The sequence below is a fragment of the Montipora foliosa genome, chromosome 7, assembly GCF_036669935.1.
Source record: "Montipora foliosa isolate CH-2021 chromosome 7, ASM3666993v2, whole genome shotgun sequence".
Classification (NCBI taxonomy): Eukaryota; Metazoa; Cnidaria; class Anthozoa; order Scleractinia; family Acroporidae; genus Montipora; species Montipora foliosa.
This window is the reverse complement of record NC_090875.1, coordinates 5,101,761-5,106,760: the sequence shown is the minus strand read 5'-3', so window position 1 is coordinate 5,106,760 and position 5,000 is coordinate 5,101,761.

Below are 5,000 nucleotides of genomic sequence, written 5' to 3'. Positions count from 1 at the left end.
TGAGATGAGGGAGTTTACCAGAGTAATTTCCAGAGTGGGAGAGAATAGGAAAGTGGGTGGGGCTGCCAAGGACGGCCCCTCCTTACTCCCCTCCCCTTTCTTTCTTTAGCTACTAAGAAAGCCAAATTGCACCACATGGGCGTTACTTGCGCACAAAAATCAGATTGAATCTAGGTATCATGACCATGATGATTATGGTAATGGTGACTGTGATCGAAGATGAATCGTGTTGATGGTGATAGTGATGCTGATGATACAGACCATGGTTGCCGCTTTTGTTAATCTAATTATTGTTATCGTTTTTTGTGGACAGCTGTGTGTTCGAACTGCCGCGGAGCACACTACAAATCTCGTAAGGCTGCCTGTTTCATGCCTGGAGAGAAGGTAAGCGAAACACCCATTGGACATTCATAGCTTAGTGTAACTATGCACAGCGTAACTGACCATTGATCAAGCTGTTTTTGTTATGCGGCCCATGAGCAACCCTTTGGTTGTTTTCCTGTCTTTTCGTCATGGTGCGGCCATTTTGAATAACTAAGGGTGGTGGTCGACGTTCAAGGACTGACACCTAGTTGTAAAGTTGACGATTTCTTCTAGTTTTCCGATCGAGCGCCGAAAACAATTATTATTAGAAGCAGAATTTCTGAAATGGTAACTTTGTTTCAGTCCTAACGAAATTCAACCGCGTCTAGGGCTCCCGATCCTAAAAGTATGTTGAGTTTCCATAGTTATATGTATTGCAGATCTTTGCGGAGTTGTTAACGATCTTGCATAACTTGCAAATCTATCTTAGTACACTTCAGTATCTTCACTCAGACACCATGGTGATTGTAGACGACATCCAGGGGTCTGATTCCGCCAGAGCACAATACCCGCAACGGTGTGTGCAGAGGTCACCAGCACTAGTAAGGAGTCGGAAATAGTCTCTTTGCAGTCCCAATCGTCCCAATCTTCGATACCAGAGGAAGAGATTAGTATATGGGTTGACGAGATGGAGGAAGAAAACAGCAAAAGGCAGAAATTGAACAAAGCTGTCCACAATATTTCACGCGGCCGCTACAGCCCCGTTATGTCCACTCTGAACACGACCTGAAATGACGTCTCCGACACACGGTAGCGCTGTTATATATGAAAAGCCAAAGAGACTGTAGCGACCGCATTGTCTGTGATCACTCCCGGCGAAGAGGAATTGATTTACGAGGCTTTACAATCGGAGGCAGATTTGGATACAAAAGACAACCAAGGAAAGCGCAAGCGGTTCGATCTCAGGACCGGTCTTGTTGACATTTTAGTGAAGGCATATCAACAAGCAGGACACTGGCAAACCAAGAGACAGATTCTGTCCCTCTTTGCCGATGACTTTTCACGATCTGAACTTCAAGAAATGATTCCTGGCCTCTCCAAATGGCGCATTGACCAAGCTCGCCAACATGCAACAGAAACAGGGGAAGGCCAGTCACTACCTGAAATTCATAGTTTCCGTAAAAGAATTGACCGCGAAAAAGTGGACCATTTTATTGAATATATCTCCAGACCAGAATTTTTCCAGGGCGTTGGCGTTCGGAACGAAAACTCTCAAGCTTGACTCGGGAGAAAAGATTATCATACCAGTGGTCATTAGGATAGTCATCCCCTCACGCATCATCAGACAATATTTAGACTATTGTCAAGAACAAGAATTCCAGCCTGCTAGCCGGCGTTCTCTCTGCTGAATGATCGAAGTATGTTCCGCCTCCAATCAAAAATCCCTTCAAGGAGGGCTCCGAGGCGTTTGATCAGGTATTGTCTATGTTGGAGAGCTTAGCAGATCAGGGCGTCAACGTAATTGCCACTCAGAAAAAAACTTAAGGATGAAAAAAGGTACTTGAAGAATGATTTCAAGACACAAATTGGACGAAATGAACATTGTACTGATCACTCCACGGGGAATGTAATCACCAACACTGCTACGAATGTGAGCGCTGTGAAAGTCTGGAGGGAGTACTCTCAGAGGTGACAGAAATGTTGGATAAAGTGGACGTGACGGAAGAAGAGAGGGTTGGGCTGAAGTTTGAGTGCACTGAGAGTATGCGCAACATACAGGCGTGGAAAGCCCACTAGCTACGATCAAGTAACCAGGACAAAGCCAAGCAACATACCCCATCTACTCCACGGGGTCCTTAAAGGTAGGCGTGCAAATCGTGAGGAATATGGGACTGATAATTGAGTGAATGCTTTAGCAAACGTAATGAAACAAAAACTCTGAGGATTTTTAGACGCTGCAAAATGCTAGGCGTCCGCCTTTATGTTTGAGCGTTGTCGTGGATGAAAGCAAATAGTTTTTTTCTTCGGTGGGTAAAGAAATAGCCGTAAGATTTCAGTAACAATGAACATCGATTAATCAGTTTTAATAGCCCATCATCGCCATGTTCTGTCATTCCTCCAGACAAGAAACTGTTGGGTTGCACTTATGTCCAAAAATGTATCAACTTTCGACTCGCTAATTTGCATACCAGTGTTGCTCCATGTGAGAATTACATTTCTTTATGCACCGAATTGACTGTCACGCGTCAGAAGAAGCTTTCGGGAGGGGATTTAACTTTCCAAATGAAAACGTACCTGCAATGTGTAACTCCTCAAACGTATTCAGTGTATATAACAACTCAAAGCGATTTTTCCCGCGAAAAATGGCAATTATGCAAATTAGGAAAGTACGTAAAGTCGTGAGATAGCTCACGCGGCATGACTTTAAGGGACTGTGCAATAATTATCAGGAAGGGGGGGTCCTAAAATGAGCTTCACCAAAGGAAAAATTAGATAGGTCCCCCCTCCAGCAGCGTCAAGATTAGCTCTGACTCCCCCTCACGTTCTCTCAAAATTATGATGTGCCCCCCCCCCCCCCCCTCCCTCTCTAACCCGTACCTGTATTCACCGTACTGCAACCCATTCCACTCCGTCGTCAGGGATGAAGAGCACCTCGAAACTTTGTTCTTCATAATCGTCAATTTCTGAATCGTCTGATTGTTCATTATCTTCTTGGTCTTCGGAACTGCTAGATTGCTGCTCATCCGGGTTTTCTTTACCTTGAGCTTCCCCAGCACCTGGAACACGAGCTACGAGTGCTGCTTTCCCTCCGCTGACGGGTAATCCGTGTTCCTTTAGGTAGAGTTTCAGTTTACTTGCAGACAGCGAGTTGACTTCAACCTCGTCGGACCAATTAATGTCTGCCCGTTTTTTTGGCTTTCATTGCAAGGAATTTTTGGTGCTCTATGAAGTGATTACAGGCATTCACGTCAATCAAAAAGTCGCCGCACAATTTCTGCTCCTCTTTGCTGTCGACCCCCCTCCCAGTGGCAAACAATCGCTTAACTTGGATGCTTGGCAGGAGGCTATCGATTTCCTCTCTTGGCACAACAGATGCTGAACAACGTCATTCAATAAAGTCTCAAATCGGTTTAAACGTTCTGCATCTTGTAGAAGACCTGGATAGGGTGATGGCTAAATATAAAGCGACATTTCCTATTGGTGCCAAATCTAAAGCATCCAAATCAAGAAAAAAGAAGTAACAGAAGAAAAAAAGGGAGAAGAAGAGGATTGCTGCCTCAGAAAGCCGTAGGACCCGAACCTGTATAATTTTTCGGTCTTTGGGAGGTGAACCCATTGATGACAACTATGAAACAGAAGTATGTGGCATTCCTCAGCTAGAAACTGTAGACCTAGAAACCCTCTCGCTGTTTAAATCAAGAACAGACCTGGCATGTCTGCGGGACCTCTTAAATGCCAAATGTTTTATTGGCAAAGCTCACAACGTGGTTTGTGACTTCTGTGCATGAGCGATTGTTTCAATCTATCATATGTTGACATTCTAAATAAGTTAAAGCATGTGTTTATGTTGATGCAATATTTAGACATTATGGATAGTCAAAGGCGTGGCATCTGCCTATTTGGAAAATGTTTATTTATTCATTATCAAATTTGTGAAATTTAATTAAGACCCCCCCTCAACTTACTTGAGAAATCTAATGTAGAGCCTCCCTCTCCTTTCCATTATTTTAACTTAAGGCCCCCCCCCCCCCCCTCTGGTTTTAGGGCCCCCCCCCCTCCTGATAATTATTGCACAGTCCCTAACTTGCCATATGGGAGTTTGCACATTTGTAAAGACTTGAAGACAGACTAATAAAAATAGTTTTGATCTGAAAATAAACTGCCGCACTTTAGAGAAAATCGGCTTCGATAATGGTTAAAATTCTTCTCGCGTACGATAGCTGACGAAGTCGTACTATTTGGAGCCGCTTCAAAGGAATTTACCTTCATCCAAAATCGTTTATATTGCAGATATTAGTTGTTTGTAGACCAAAAAACATGTTAAATTCGTACAAATGAATAAAGCCGATGCGAAGTGAGTAAAATTGGTCGTAGCACCAAAAATTAGGGGGTTGGTCAAAAACGAGAAAATTTATTTTATTTTACACTGAATACCACCGATTGTTTTCTTATCTGATAGAGAAAAAATGCTGAAAATTTGGACGGAATCCGCCGACCTCGATCAGTGTAAATCTCCCTGGTCCTTACTGAAAATGACACTTAATAGCAGAGTTTCGCTCGCGCCAAACTCGCGCGCGCGGAGCACCATTGTTAACAAAATATGGTAACCCATCGATGTGAGAAATCTTGGTATTATAACTATGGCGTTCGTACGTCCGTATGTATGTACGTCCACCCGTCCATGTGTGCCAATGTGACCAGTATCATGCTAGTTTACAGCAAACATCTTTGATCAAGTGAAGCTATGATCCTCGCAGTTATGAACGCAGTTCTTGCAATTGCGTAAAGAAGCCTGACTAATTCAGGACTTCAACGGGGTTTGAACCCGTGACCTCGCGATACCGGTGCGACGCTCTAACCAACTGAGCTATGAAGTCACTGACCTTGGGAGCTGGTCATTTGTGGGTTCCAATGTTCCCGTGAGGAATGGATCAACGATGAAATGATATATGAAATGGATCATGTATGAACTGCGG